The 16,610-nt window shown below is 38.7% G+C and overlaps 1 protein-coding gene across 1 annotated transcript in view; it reads right to left on the bottom strand.

Moving 5' to 3' along the window:
- Positions 1 to 16,610, bottom strand: part of LOC140500821 (N-acetyllactosaminide beta-1,6-N-acetylglucosaminyl-transferase-like) — a 139,189-nt gene that overhangs the window by 102,636 nt on the left and 19,943 nt on the right. Inside the window, exon 2 of the mRNA XM_072603798.1 lies at positions 13,679 to 13,853. The gene's annotated coding sequence lies outside the window, so the exon portion shown is untranslated. The remainder of the gene's footprint in view (positions 1 to 13,678; positions 13,854 to 16,610) is intronic.

The following is a 16,610-nucleotide window of genomic DNA, read 5'->3' as shown; positions in this document are numbered from 1 at the left end:
AAAGAAAACTTAGTACTGAAAAAAAAAATATTTAGAACTAACCAATAATGGAATTTACTACCACAGGAAGCTGTTAGTTATTCAGGAAGTGTGTTCAGACAGAGGCATTCAATAAAATATTAATACTTGAGAGAGCTCCCTTCCTCTTAACCACCCCCAAATAAATAACTAGTCGGTGTTAATCATGTTTCAATTCACTCCTGGGCCATCTATTCACAAGTTGTCCAGTCATAGTACATGTCCGACCCGCTGCTGATTCTACAACCATAATTAAATTAATTTTTTCATTGTTCCTGAAAAGACTGTGTCAATCTACTCTCCACTCATCTCTCCTATAATTTCCAAAACTTTCTGGCCACCACTCTCCTATATATTCTGTCTCCCCTTATTAGAAAAAAGTTCCTTCCCAAAGGGCTATAAAAACTGTACCTACCCTTTGATCTAGCATTAGCACTACTAAGTCTGTATCCCAAAGAGATCATAAGAAAAGGAAAAGGACCCACATGTACAAAAATCTTTATAGCAGCTCTTTTTTTGTGGTGGTAATGAATTGGAAATTCAGGGGATGCCCATCAATGGGGGAATGACTGAACAAGTTATGGTATACGGCTGTAATAGAATACTATTGTTCCATAAGAAATGAGGAGGAGGTAAATTTCAGAAAAACCTAGAGCGACTTACATAAACTGATGGTGAATGAAGTGAGCAGAACCAGAACACTGTACCCAGTAATAGCAACATTGTGTGATGACCAACTTTGAGAGACTTAGCTCTTCTCAGCAATGCAAAGATCGATGACAATTCCAAAAGAATCAAGAACTGTGGAGTAGGAATGCAGATTGAAGCATGCTATTTTCTCTTTTTTGTTTTTTTCTTTCTCATGGCTTTTCTCTTTTGTTTTGATTCTTCTTTTACAACATGACTAATGTGGAAATGTGTTTAATATGATTACGTATGTATAACCTATATCAGACTGCATGCCATTTTGGAAAGAAGGGAAGAGAGGAAAGGAGAAAATTTAGAACTCAAAATCTTATAAAAGTAAATGTTGAAAACTAAAAATAAATTGATCAATTAATCTAAGAAAAAGAACATAAGTTCCTTAAGGGTAGGAACTTTTCATTTGTATTTGTATTCCTAGGGTTTAGCACAATAGTTGGCAAATAGTAATCTTTTAATAAACAGCATCTAGGTAGCACAGTGGATAGAGCTCTAGGCCTGGAGTTAGGAAGGTTTGGGTTCAAAATCAAGCCTCAGACACTTACCAGTTGTATGACCTTGGACGAGTCACCGAAACCCTAGCGATTCAATTTCTCATTTGTAAAAGGAGGTGAAGAAGGAAATGGTATCTCCATTATATAGGTATATATACATATGTATACATTTATATTATATATGTGTATGTGTGTGTGTGTGTGTGTGTGTGTGTGTGTGTGTGCTACATTCCAGTATCTTTGCAAAGAAAAACCCAAATGGGGTCATGAAGAGTCAGACACAACTGAAACAACTCAACAAAAACAACATCAAATACTTCTTCATCATTCCTCCATTCAAGAACTGGAAAAGATCTTGGAAGCCATTTAGTTCACCCCTCCTTTTACAGATAAGGATCTCAGGCTTAGGGGTCAAGTAGCTAGCTGATGAGATCAGAAGCAAGATTTGAATCCAATTCTCTAACTCCAGAGCTGGTACTCTTTGTTTGATGCATCTGGGAGGGAAATTGAATAGATCATTTCCATCAGGAAGGAAAGAAGGAAGGAAATAAATCACCCTGCAAGGTGTTGCCATGTAGCCCCTCACCTGGCCCACAGCCAAAGCCTTTCTTCCGTCTTGGGAGGATCTGCCAAAGCCTGCACTGTCAGGACATGGCCTTCAAGAAACCAAAGTAATCTCCACACAAGGAAGAGGAATTGGAGGAGGACAGGAGAGAGGTTTGATGAGTTTGTAAACAAAACAATGAGGTATGGATTTGCAAATGACAATCCTCTGAAGACACCCCTTATATATCTGCTTGTCCCAGGGCTAGACATTTCTAAGTACAGAGCTCCCTCTGTTTCCTTATCCCCCACAGTTATAGCATTTCACAACATGAAAAAAGCTGCAGAGTGGGGCAGTTCATGGGCTGTTGCAGACTTTTATTAGTTACGTGTGAACACGAAAACTAACTTTAAAAAATAAACAACTAAATATTTCACATTTATGATTAGGTAACGTTACATTAAGCAAGGAAATCCATTTGTGATCAAAGTAAGCAAATTGGCTAGCGAGGCTGACAGGAATAAGAGACACTTCCTAAGCCATCTCCCACACCTCCAAGAAATGTCTCTTGAGTGTGTCACATTAGTTCTTCAAGGGTTGCTGGTAAGGAGTTCTTTTTTTTATTAAACCACCCTTCACTGTAACAAAATGGAGTGAGATTACAAAATGGAGTTGGTTTGGTATGGAAATCTAGAGAACTAGTTAGTTTCTATCTCATGGACATTGACTTCATCTTGTGCTGCCACATGTATTACCCTCCATCTTGTTTTTCTACAAATCGTCTGTGGGAAACGAGGGTATAAGCCAAGCATTGTTTCATACATGCAGGAGGATGCAATTAATCAACATCTCTCAATTCTGGGAAAAGAAAGATCCCAAAACCTATTTGCCCCTCTTTCAACTTGACCAAAACTCACTTCTTTCCCTCTCTCTACTTGGAAAATCCCTAATCTTTCCTTCAATTAGAAATCAGATTATCTAATTTTGTATCCTGGTTTATATCCTATTAGTTGTTTTCTTTTAATTAACTGGTCTTATTTCATTAATTGGTTTTAATGCATAAAAATTTGCCTCTCTTTGTATTCAGAGTCTTTGAACTGACTGGGGAGTCCATTGACCCATTTATTATGCCTGTTTTGCTAATAAATTGTATAGCTTGGATTGCTTTCTGTTATTATAAATTATCTACCACAACTGACAATAGAAAACTGTCAGTTCATCAACCTAATCTTTTCCTCCCTCAGTTCATTTCCTTAAAATAATACAGTGCCTAGTTGTGTAATATATCCATTCCTGTTCTTTCACTCCTATTCTTTTGCTTCCCCTTTATATGCTCCATTCCTTCCTCCCCTAACAATAAGGGAATGAAATCTTCACTTTTCTACCACCGGGGAACCAAAAGTGAGAACCAGTCCCTCCAGTGTTTTCCCTACCTTGATTTTGTGGGAAATAATAGGGTCTATCACCTGTATTGTTTAAAAGGGAGTTGGGGAATTTTCTTAGGCTGTTTTCAAGCCATTGTTTATAGTGCAGTTTCTCAGAGGATAGAAGGACAAGGGTTGAAAACACAAAAAGAACAGTCTGCATTAGTAACATCACTGGTATGAGGAGAGTAAGAGACCCTCCTTTCACTCCAAAGTGACCAAATAATTTAAGGGAGTTTAGGAGGAAAGTATCCAGGCTAGAAAAATCAGCAAAACATTTTTGCAAACATCATCTCATTTGATCCTCACAACAGACCTGTCAGGTTATATGTCCTAATTATTCCTATTTTTTATAGATGAGGAAACTGAAGCTGAGAGAGGTTTAGTGACTTGCCCAGTCATTTAAAATGCCAAGTGTGTACTAGGAAGCCTAGAAGGGAGAAACCGGGGGAGTGGTTTGCGTGTGTGGTTTGGTTTTTTTTTTTTTGGTTTGTCTTAGTTTCACAAGCCTACGCCTAGGAACACAATGAAGTAAGTATTGAAATATTTTCTCAAATAACTGTTATTAGATAATGGGGCATTCTGGTAGAGTTGAGAGATGTGGGGACAGGAAGACCTAAATCCCCCTGAGCATCTCTGGTTCAAGTTGACTCTAGAGAGTCCACAATAATTTAGGGAACTTACTATGTCCATGTTCTATTCTAAGCACTTTGCACCAGGGAGATACAAGTCACATGCAGGGAAAACAGAAGGTAACTTCAGAAAGAAGGCAGTGGGAAAGTAGGGAGGTGGAAACAGGAGCCTAAATGTCTCAATAATCTCTTTGAATCTCAGGTTCATTATCTATAAAATGGGGATTATAATACCACCAATCTCACAGCATTGTGAGGATCAAATGAGATAAGGTGTAAAGGATGCCATCCTTGAAACCATAGGACCTCACAAAGAAGGTTGGGGGAGGGGCAATAAATGGAAGTGTTTAACTGGGAAAATCTGGCCAGGCCTCAAGATTCTTTAATGAGATACAAACACATTTCTCAGTAAATGATCAGGGAAGCATAGGACAAACAAGTCAGCCTTCCCCTGGTCCCCTAGGTGACCTTTGAAAGTCAATTCAGGGGTGGAGTCAGCAACCCAGCTGGACTCTCAATATCCCCCTCCAAACAACTTTAAAATGATGCCCCACATCAAATTCTGGAGGGGGAGAGTCAACAGGAGGTTGGGGTGAGACATTTTTCCAGCCCAAGACAACTTAGGAGAACAGGAGGAGAGGTCTGTGACCATGGGGTTGGAGACTGACCCAAAGCAGGAGGCAGCTGCAGGAGCTCTGTCTGGAGACAGTAAGACAACTGGTCAGAAGGAGATTACAGGGGATCCTTTGTTGGCACTGGGGGCAGCTGATGTTGATTGGCAACTCCATTGATCATAAACAGTTCTGGGTCTCAGTTCCAGGGCAGAGAAGAGCACTTCTGATGCATCATAAGGAAGCAGGGACTCTGGTCACAGTTCCAAGAAGAGGGGAGCCCTGGTGCTTATGGTTGTAGGAGAATAGGGGCCCTTTCTGGGTAAAGACCAGAGTGCAGACCAGGAGAGCAATGACCATACTTCTCCCTGTATCACACCACTTTGGAAGCACCAAAAGTTTACAGATCCCTAGAAGTAGCTCCAGAAAAAAAAACAAAACAAAACAGCACACACACAAAAAAACCTGAAGCTTGGAACAGTACCTCACCACCCCGATGAGCAGAGCCCAACTTTAACGTAAAGCTCAAAGTCAAAAAATAGGCTGGAAAAATTAGCAAATAACAACAACAAAAAAACCCCCAGTTGATCATAAAAAGGTACTGTGGTGGCAGGGAAGACCAAGATATGAACTTTAAAAAATCAAAGACAATAATGTGAAAATAGCTACAAACAAAACCTTCCCCCACTCCCAAGAAGAATGCTAATTGGACCTAAGCTCAACAAGAATTCCTAGAAGACTTAAAAAACTAAGAGGAAAAATGGGAGGAAATGAGAGTAACGCAAGAAAATTATGAAAAGGTAATTAAAGCTTGATAAAAGATGCACAAAAAATACTGAAGAAAATAATCTCTTAAAAAACAGAGCTTAACTAATGGTGTAAGTGACATAAAAATTCACTTTATTTCTTAAAAAGCAGAATTGGCCAAATGGAAAAAGAGGTATAGAAGTTCAATGAAGAAAATAATTTCTTAAAAATTAGAATTGGGCAAGTGGAAGCTAATGACTCCATAAGACACTAAGAAATAATGAGACAAAATCTAAAGAATGGAAAATAGACAAAAATGTTAAAAATCTCATTGGAAAACCAACTGACCTAGAAAATAGATGAAGGAGAGATAATGTTAAGAATTATTGACCTGAAATCTATGATTAAAAAAAAAGAACTTTTCCCAGAAGAATTATACTCAGCTTTTGCTAGGTAGTTAATTCTTGGTTGTTATCCTGCCCCTTTGCTTTCTGGAATGTCATATTCCAAGCCCGTCAATCATTTAACATGGAAACTGCTAAAGCTTGTGTGATCTTGACTATGGCGCCATGATTTTGAATCTTTTTTTTCTGGCTGCTTGCAATATTTACTCCTTGACCTGGAAGCTCTGGAATTTGGCTATGATATTCCTGGGAGTTTCCATTTTGGGATCTCTTTCAGGAGGTGATTGGTAGATTCTTTCAATTTTTATTTTACCCTCTGATTCTAGAATATCAGGGCAGTTTTCCCTGATAATTTCTTGAAATATGATGCCTAGGTTCTTTTTTTTTTATCATGGATTTCATGTAATCCAATAACTTAAGTTATCTCTCCTTCATCTAAGTCAGTAGTAGAGTGTGTATTAGAGATCACTAGGTATACTTGAATAATCTTGCTCATCACCTCACAGCTACATTCATAAAGCAATTTGCAAACTTTGAATCTCTGCGTTTCATCTATCCTTAATATCTCTCTGAGCCCCCCTTTTCTATCTATAAAGTGAGAACAATAACACCTATAGTACCTACTTTGTTATTAAGATCAAGGGAAATAATCTGTTCAGAGTTCTTGGTAAACTTCTAGTAATATCAATTATGTAAATAATTATGATTACGATTATGATGGGTAGGTGTGAGCTGTTGATCTACAGATTTTTAGAGATCATAGGAGAAATATCAGGTTGCTGTAGTTCAGTTAAATTCAACAAGCTTTTTAAAATACCTCCTATATTCTAGGAGCTATGCTAGACATAGAGAAAAATTCGCAAACAGTCCTGTGCCATCAGAAAGATTTTGTTCTTCCAGGGAAAATATATACATAGATAAATAAGTGCAAAACATACACAAAGGAAGTACAAAATAATTGGAGGGAGGAAGGAACACTAGCAACAACTTGGGGGGGAGGCAAGAAAAAAGTCAGAAGTGGCACTTACATTGAGCCATAAATGGAGTTAGGGAGGGCATTCAGATGGGGTTGGGGGAGAAACAGCATATGCAAAGATGGAACATGGCATATCACATACAACAACATATAGAAACTAATGAACATAGTATCATAGTAAAAACCTCAGCTACTTGGGTAAGGGCTAACTATTGTACCAAAAACTGATGGGAAAATTTAGAAAGTAGACTGTCAAAAATTAAGTATGGGCTAACATATCATGCACACCAAGGTAAGCTCCAGATGGTTAAATGGCATAAACAAATGAGCAAAAAAGAAAGTGCTTTCCACAATTGTAGATAGGGAAAGAGTTCATGAGCAAAAAAGGGATAGAAAGCATCATACAAGAGAAAATGGACAATCTGGATTATATAAAATTAAAGTTTCTGCATGGAGAAAACCAATGCAGTTAAAATTAGAAAGGGAACAGTTAACTGGGGGAAAGTATCTTTGCAGCAAATTTTTCTGATAAAGGTTTAATTTCCAAGATATAAATCAGCTAGTCAATATACATTTGTTATGCACTTACTATGTTCCAGGCATTGTGCTAAGCACTATACAAAAAGAAGCAAAGATAGTCTCTGCCCTCAAGGAGTTCACAATTTCACTGAGAAGTCAACAAATAAATAAATATGTACAGGATAAATAAGAAGGGGGCGGGAATTAAAGGAAGGAAGGCGTTAGAATTAAAAGGGCCTTAGAAAGGTTTCCTATAGAAGATGAGGGTTGATCTAGGATTTGAAGGAAAGCAGGGAAGCCAGTAGACAGAGATGAATAAGGAGAGCACTCCAGGAAAGGGAAACTGAGAAAATGTCCAGAGCATTTAAATTGATTCAGATTTATAAGAATGAGAAGCGTTTCCAATACCCAGTAGATAACCAAGTCAAGATTACAAACTCACAGGGTAAGTGTGCCAGTGTAACTGAAGCAACAAGGTACGCTGAAGGAAAAATGGGAGGCTGAATGTTCCAGGAAGGCCAAACCACCATCAATAACAACTCCCTGACCATTTCTTTCTTCAGACCCTGGTGGAGACAGCCGAGGACTCTGAACCCAATAGCCCTAGGAAAGGCGATGAGGTCCCAGAGTCATCTTTGTGGGAAGCAACCTTATGGAGATGCAGCCTGGCAGGTGCTCCAGCAGGTGCCATGGCCAAATCTATTGAAGACCTGAAAAAAAAGTCCTTATTATATCATATTCCTTACCATAAAGCCCTTAACACTGTCAAATGGTTCAACATCAGAAACTGATGATTTTGTTGGTGGAAATAACATGAAAGAAGAAGCATCACCACCTATTTTGCTGCTGTGTCCTAAGAACCCCGGGTACTTTTCATTTGACTCATAGCTGAAACCTTCTATACTTGTGATCTCCCCCATTATCATGTGAGACCTTGATGACAGGAATTGTCTTACTTTTGTATTTATAATCTCACTGTTTAGCAGCTTTTTGCACACAGTAAGCACTTCATAAATGCTTTATTCATTCATTCAAAGAAATAATGAGCAGTTTTCAAAGGAAGATAGCCAAAGGCATCGGCAACTATATTGAAAAAAATAGTCCAAATAAAAAGCACGAATGAAAACAACTCCAAGATTCTACCCAAACTGTCTACGATACAAATATAGTCTTTCTTCATGCTTGAACTCAGGATAGTTTAGCTTTCTTATGCCCGTACACTACTCAGCTCTTATCCCCCAGAAAATGCTATCTTCCTTCCTATAATAACCATAAACACCTATGTGTTTATCCTTTGGGGATGCAGGATTTTGCTTTTTTGTCAATTCTGCAAGCTCACTCTGTCAATCAGAAAACTCTCTGATGGCCTATGTGCTTTTAGAGGCTTTGGCCACATTCCTGCATGATCATTTAGCTAATAGAGTGGAAAAAACTATATTACATACAATTAAAATTTATAACGTTATCACTTCTAAAGTGCCCAAGCCTGAGTACTTACATCACACTTAAACATTGGCATAAGTTACAAAATACAAATATACCTGTTTCCTGTTTTTCAAGGACCGTTTAACCATCAGAACAGGTTGGACAAATCAACCTAACAGAGAGGTTAACGTAAGGAGAGAGTTCAGACAAAATAGTGATCTCTTCCTGATGGGGAAATCATGGTAGCCTTTACTACAAACAGCATTTGAGTTGGGCTTTGAAGGATGGGTAGAATTTCAATAGTCAGGTCTGACATAACAAGAGCATTCTAACCTTAAGGAATGGTGTGAGCAAAGGCAAGGAGGTAGGAAATCTTTAGACCAGTTCAGTTTCACTGGAAAGCAGGTTATGTGAATGAGTAGTGTAAGTGTGGAAGAACAAGTAGTAACCAGATTGTAGAGAGCCTTAGATTTCGGATTAAAGAGTTCAGACTTTCTTGTAAGAGGCTAGGCCCAGGGGTTGCAGCTAATATAATAATAATAGCTAGCATTTATATGGTGTTTTACAAAGTACATTACAAATATTATCTCATTTGATCTATTAAAATAAACCCTGGTTTGTGTTGTTATTATCCTCATTTTACCAGTGAGGAATCTGAGGTAGACAGAGATTAAGTGACTTGGCCAGGGTCACACAGCTGGCAAGCATCTAAGGTGATTTGAACTCAGGTTGTCTTGGCTTCAGGTCCAGGGCTGTACCTGTTATGTCAGCCAGCTCCCAGTAGTTATACTTCACTGCTGGACACTGAAGGCAAGGTGAAAGACTGTACTAGCTTAAGGAAGAAGTAGGGAAAAGAGAAGATTTTTCTAAGGAAAAGTAAGAACTGCTCAGTTTTAACTTGGAGAGAATAGGAGACCAAGAATGAGCAGAGTCTGCAATGGAGTATAGAGATGACTGATTTGACAATCTGAGGGAAGCCAGAAAAACTGAATCAAGGGCAAAGATGGAGGAGTTAAGGCTGGTCAAGGGAAAGTCCACCATTTGCCCAATTCAATACTAATTCCTCTGAAATGAAAGAAAGGATATGCCTGAAGAACCAGAAAAGGTCTGAGGCATAGAATAATGGACTTAAGGGGTGCACATCCCACTAACATTTTTTTCTTAGTGAAGCCAAGGCATCTTCTATGAGTAAGGGTCCAGGATTGGGATCAGGGCCTAGTTGAGGCTGCAGGTAGCTTTGTGGAGGCCACAGGACAGGGGCTATATCCTATTCCTAATGATTTCACATCACCTTGAGCTTCCACAAAAACATCTCTTGTACTAGACAGAAGTTCCACAAATAATTCAAGTATTAGTCAAGGTCAAGGTTTCATCACCCCAATCTATGTTAACAAGAAACCCAGGATTTAGCTAGTTAGTTTGAATATTATCAGATTAGCTAGTCAGAGGTGGGGATCCTGTGGCCCAGGGTCACATGTGGCCCTCTAGGTCTTCAATTGAGGACCTAGAGGGCCACATGTGGCCTTAAGGTCCCAGGGTTCCCACTCTTTATAGTTTGTCCCGTGCCCAGCCTTCTGTTCAGAAGGAAAAAAAGAGATTTGAAAAAGGCAAACAGAGATTAAATGAATTGGCCACAGTCACATCAGCTAGTGTATGAGGCCAGATTTGAATTTAGCTCTTCCTGACTCTAGGTCCAATATTCCATCTGCCACCTAGCTGCTATAGGTGTGGTGTCTCTTGTTTGTTTGTTTGTTTGTTTTTTGGTGGAGGAAGGGGTAGGTATAACATAGGCTGGATAGACAGATCTCACCCACCACATCCCCCCACCCCTGCCATTTAGAAGCAGAATTGGGGGAATTTCGTCTTCAGGAAAACACCCAAATTCCATCTTCTCTTGCCTGTGACTCCTTTCTCATCCTTTGTCCTATCCACAAACATAGAGGACCTCTTCCATGCTGACTTGACAGCTCAGGACACCTAATTGACCTGGACAGCTGTCTCAGCCCAGGTTTTTCCAGAACTCCTCTCTCTTCCCAATTGAAATCTGTACTGCCTTCTTCTATAACTAGGGTTTGGACAGGGGTGCCAAGAGTTGATCAAATCCTTGTTAATTCAATTCAATAAGCATTTATTAAGCAACTGTTAGTAGGAGCAGCTAGGTGGTACAGTGGGTAGAGCACTGTGTCTGAAGTCAAGAAGACCTGAGTTCAAATCTGCTTCAGACACTTACTCTGTGACCCTGGGCAAGTAAATTAACTTGTTTCCCCATCTGTTGTGAGGACTATAAGAGATAATAATTACAAAGTACTTAGCACAGTGCCTGGCACATAGTAAATTCTATAAAAATGTTAGTTAGTAGTACCAGTTCCGGATCACAGTACTAGGTCATGGCATATGAAAAAACAAAACAAAAAAACTATTCATTCTCTTCCAGCAGCTAACATTATAGAGTACAATGTGCTGAATACTTAAGGCATTAGTCTTCCGAGGTAAATTATATGCATTTTAATCGCAGGAGGGGAAATATGAGACAGGAGACTAAAAGAACTTTGTAAAAATATATATTTATTTTGTTAGGTATTTATAGTTACATATAATTTTTTTTAACAATCCTTTGAAAAAATTTTTGAGTTCTAAATTCTTTCCCTCCCTCTTGCTCCTCTCTCTCCCTTGAGAGGGCAAGCAATTTGATATCAACTATATATGTGAAGTCATGTAAAACATATTTCCGTATTAGTCATGTTGCAAAAAAAAAAAATCATGGGCAAAAATAAAGAAAAAAAATGTTTTAATAATCTTCACTCAGAATCTATCAGTTCTCTTTCTGGAAATGGTAGCATTTTTCACCATGGGTCCTTTGGAATGTCTTGGATCACTGAGCAGGGTAGCTAAGTTGTTTACAATTGATCATCCTCACAACTTTGCTATTGTTGTACACAGTGTTCTCTTTGTTCTGTTCACTTTACTGTACATGAGTTTATATGTCTTCCCAAGTTTTTCTGACGCCATCCTGCTTATCATTTCTTCCATCACAAACATAATAACCATGTGTTTAACCATTCTCTTATTGATGGCAATTCCTTCATTTTCTAATTCTTTGCTGCCACAAAAGTATTTTTGCAGGAATAGATCTTTTTCCTTTTCTTTGATCTCTTTGGGTTACAGGCTTAGTGATGATATTGCTGGGTTAGAGTGTATACATGGTTTTAAAGCTCTTTGGACCTAGCTCCAAATTGTTGTGGCTGGATTAGTTCATAACTCCACCAACAGTGCATTAGTGTTCCAGTTTTTCCACAACTCCTCCAGCATTTGTCATTTTCCTTTTCTGTTATGTTAGACAAGCTAATAGGTATAAAGTGGTACCTCAGACTTGTGTTCTTTTTCATTTCTCTAATCATTAGTGATGTAAAGCATTTTTTTATGTCTTTTGATAGCTTTGATTTCTTCTGATAACTGCCTCTTCATATTCTTTGACCATTTATTGGCCAGGAATGGATCTTACTTTTCTAAGTTTGGTTCAGTTCCCTGTATATTTGAGAAATGAGACCTTTATCACAGAAACTTGCTTTAAAAAAAATTTCCCCCAGTTTCCTGTTATCCTTCTAAATTTGGCTGTATTCATTTTGTTTTGTTCGAACAAAAGATTTTTAACTTCATACAATCAAGATTATTTATTTTCCTTCTTGTTGATCCTTTCTGTCTCTTGTTTGGTCATTAAACTATTCCCTTATCCAGAGGTCTGACAGGTGCATTTTTTCCATGCAGTAAGAGAAAACTTTTGAGAGCAAGGAGAATTTTTGTTGTTTTCCAACTCATACCGTGAGCTGTGTGTGAGGGGCTATTTTAGGTATCCATAAGCCAAGCCCTATTCAAATTCTTTTTCTTCTGCTTGGTTCACAAAGGGAAAGATTTTAGGATAATGGGCTCTAGGGAACCCAGGAATCTGTGAGATTCCAGACATATTAAAATGGAAATCATGAAAATCAGAGTTGGAAGGAAAAAAAAACAAAAGAGAGACAGTGGGAGGGAGTGACAGGCATGCAAAAAAAAAAAGAGACAGAGACGGGGGTGGGGGGGGTGTCAATAAATCATTAAAAAAATATGCAAAAGGAACAGAAGAAAATTCAAAAGGGGACACCAACTATTGCAGACTTAGTGCTACCATGTTAAATTTAACAAACACTTTAAAGTTCATAGTTAATATATAGTACTTCTTATTTTCTTTGTATTTGTAACAAAAAATTTGTAACAAATAGAAAACATTCTATTTGTTAATATTTGTTACGTTAATAGTAAAATAAAACCAAAAGAAAAGAAGAAAAGTAATACAGGGTATTGCTCCATTTTCAAAATTAAAAATAGAAAAAATTAATTAAAAATCCTTAATTTGAAATTCTGAGGATCCAGAGCTGATCATTTAGTTCGACTCCAATATTTTTTAAAGATAAGATGAGGCCCAGGGACATTAAACAGCTTATCTAAGTTCTCACAGGCAGTTAAATAGCAAGGAGGGAATTTGAATGCGTATCTCCCGATTCTAGAGGATCCTGCTTGCTTTCTGTTTCCATTGCAATCCCACGCACTCCAGCTACAAGAAAGAAAAAAACCCTCCAGGACCCAGGGAATCAGTAAGGAAAGCTTAAACTCACAGAACGGTTGGCACACTAAAGGTCATCTCAGCCAATATGTTTTAAATGTTCACTCACCTTCTTGTAGGAGGGGAAATGAAAACCTGATTGCTTCTCTCTATTTCCAAATATATTCTGCAGATGAAGAGGATGTGGGTAACATATATAGACTATCTGCTAACATGAGCAATGCCTTTTAAGGGTACCGCCTCAACGGACGTTACAAAAACGCTGCCAACCGAAGAATTCTGGAGCCTAGAGGCTAGCCAAGCCACTCTCCTCTCTCTCTGCTCCTTTTTTTTCACACTAGCCATCTCTGTCCATACGTAAACCTGTCTGAGCTGAACAGAGAACTCTGCTTGGCTAACAAACACACTTCCATTGTAGATCTAAACCCAATCAAGTTTCCTTTTCCACCACTGATTTCATGTATGAATAGCCAAAGAATTTCTCCCCTCGTTTTGTTGTTGTTGGGTTTTTTTTTTTAATCTGGTAAACAGTAAAAACAATGAAAAACTGGAGACCAGTAGGTAAGAAAAAGATTAGTTAGTTACCAGGTTGGTTTGGCACGGGAAGCTGAGGCTGAGCTGTCCCAACTTCCTTCCTTTTCCCGTCAGTCTGTAGAGGTAAATAGGTTCAGGAAAGGCTGACTCCTTCTGTCCCTCTTCCAGCTAGGAGCAGGCTCTGCCTCTGGCTACTACTTTTTCCTACGATGAGATCACAGCAGCCCTGGGAAGGATTAGTGGTGCATAAGAAATACAACTTTAACCAGCAGAGGCAGCAGTTGCAAAAAGGCTAAACACAGACTCCTGTCCAGCTATCTTGCTTTACAGATGTGCTTCCTGGAGCAGGGTTCCACAGGATAAAGATATTTACCTGGCATTCTTAGAGAGTACCTTGCTTCCCTTCTGACCTAGGATCATATAATATTAGAGCTGCAAGGGACTTTAGAAAATAATCTTTTAAACCAATGGCCTAATTCTGTAGAAAGGAAATATGACAGGGTGTGGAGAGGCGAGGTGGGACATTAGATTCAGAATCAGGAAAATCTGTTTTCAAAGTCTTGCCTCTGCTTGTACACTGGCTATATGATCCTGGGCAATTCCCCTTAACTCTTCAACTGCTTGCTCTCTTCAGACTGATCTCTAGCAGAGCAGGCCCTGAAGTTCATTCTGTGCATCTTTCTTAGTTAGTTCCATTTCCTATACTGAGGAAGTTATGAGCCAAATTTAAAACAGCTTGCATGCATAAAGAAAAAGAAAAAATTTCTTCCAGTTTGAACCTTAATTACCTAAAAACCCATTCTAGGAATGCCTTCCACCTACCTAGTTAAGAATACTCTGGATTGGGAAATGACCTAAAAAAAAAAATCACTCATTACTTTTATTTCTCAACTCAGTAGTTTATGCTCAATAGTTTATAAGTGGGACAGCTAGGTGTCACAATGGGTAGAGTGCTGGGTGTAAAGTCAGAAGACCCATCTTTCCTGAGTTCAAATCTGATCTTGGACACTTACTAGCTGTGTGACCCTGAGCAGGTCACTTAATCCTGTTTGCCTCAATTTCCTCATCTATAAAATGAGCTGCAAGAGGAAACAGAAAATTATTCCAGTATCTTTGCCAGGAAAACCCCAAATGGGGAAACAAAGATTAGGACACAACTGAAAGAACTCAGCAACAACAATGACGACAAGAAATTTATAAAAGAGTCAGCTAAACCTTCCGTCAACATCTAACAAAGATAATTAGAAGAGATTAGATTTGTTAGACTGGGAGGGGAAGAAATGTAAAGAACTATTTTTCTAGTCATTGACCAAAAATGTTTCACAGCACATTCCAGTCTATTCAGGTTAATTAAGGGCCAGTCTGCAGTTAGGTGGGGTGAGCCAAATCCAGAGAACTGAGTATGTCTGGGAGTGTACAGTGTACCCTTGGGTAACTAGCATTTCTCAATAAAGGCTGAATTTGACTACACAAGGGAACTACACTAAAGTAGACTTCTTAATAAAGTAGCTGGGTATTGGTTCTGATCTGTGCTTTCTTTGCTGTGAACAATGCCCAGATGAGCCTTTCAGAACTGAATTTGCCCTCATCTCAAAATCTAGAATTAAGCCTTCGTCCATCCCTTTCCAGTTAGTTGTCTAATCTGTAAAATAAGAGTGGACTAAATGATCTATGTAGTTTTTTTCAGCTCTGGAGTGATGATCTTATTTTGTATGTATGTATGTACATATGTATGTCTACCCAATGTTTATACATATTCTATATGTTTATATCTAGCCTATCTGTCTCTATCTATCTCTCTATTTAAATCTATATAGATACTGGAGTGCTCAGGGAGAGCTAGCATGTCAGGTGTGAAGGCTTGCTAAGTTCTTTTCAGGGCTGCTCATTCACCTTTGGTGTTTACCTTTCTGTCACCCAACCTGTAGCTCCAAGAAGCTGTAGCATACACAGTGGTTCCACCCCAGTAGACCATCTTGTCAGACTGGCTAGGTCAGGTTGAGGTTAACGGGTAGGCTTCAAACTTCAGGTCAGGTTGAGGTTAACTGGTGGGCTTCAAACTTATCAGTGAGTTAGGGGAATATCTACCCTAACTACTTGAAGACTTCCTTACAGAATGGGCAGATGAGAACCATTTGGTCCAACAGCCATGAAGGCAGAGGAAGCGGGTGCTATGGAGTGCTAGGAGATCAATTAGGCATCACTGTACCCTGGGCCATTGCCAGTCATCTTAACTTTTATCTTGCACTGAACTCTGATGACTCTGGAAGGGAGAATGAGGCTGATAACATTGTGCAACTCTGCCTTAATTAAGCCTAATTCGCACACAAGTGAAGACATCACCCTGTCATATCATTGGTCTTCTTAGAAAATGAAGGGCAAACAAAACAGTATTGACTCCTCAGCATAGCCTTTGAGAATACATCTAGCATGCACACTTTGAGGAGATATCACAGAAAGACTCCAGTTGATCATTAAAATGACCCAAACGATTTATGCCATGATCTCCTGAATGGTTACCCATTGTATACCAAAAAGTCTCTAAATTTAAAGTGATGACTCCAGGGAAATCATATTCTTATGTTAAGGAAAGGATGAATTTTTCTCTAACCTCCCTGGCTTCCTTTAAGTCCCAACTAAAATCTCATCTTCTACAGGAAGCCTTCCCTGACCCCTCTTAATTTCAATGCCTTCTCTCTGTTCATTTTTTTTCTATTTATCCTGTTGTTGAGATAAAAATCAATGATAAAGAGAAAGTGAGGCATAGAGTTCTGAGCATTATTAATTTTTTAGCAAGGCTAGCAATTGCCAATAAAAGGGATGCAAGGCTACAAGGCACCACGGACAATCTGAGAGCATTTTTATAGTCCATAAAGAGGAATCAAAAGTTACAGAATCTTGACTTACATATATTGATTAATATCTGACTGGCTAGGGGCTAGCTAAGGATGGAATGAAGAATATCGGTGATTTGCAATATCCA

The sequence above is a fragment of the Notamacropus eugenii genome, chromosome 4, assembly GCF_028372415.1.
Source record: "Notamacropus eugenii isolate mMacEug1 chromosome 4, mMacEug1.pri_v2, whole genome shotgun sequence".
Classification (NCBI taxonomy): Eukaryota; Metazoa; Chordata; class Mammalia; order Diprotodontia; family Macropodidae; genus Notamacropus; species Notamacropus eugenii.
The sequence above is the reverse complement of the archived record's forward strand: the minus strand, read 5'-3'. Positions and strand labels throughout refer to the sequence as shown.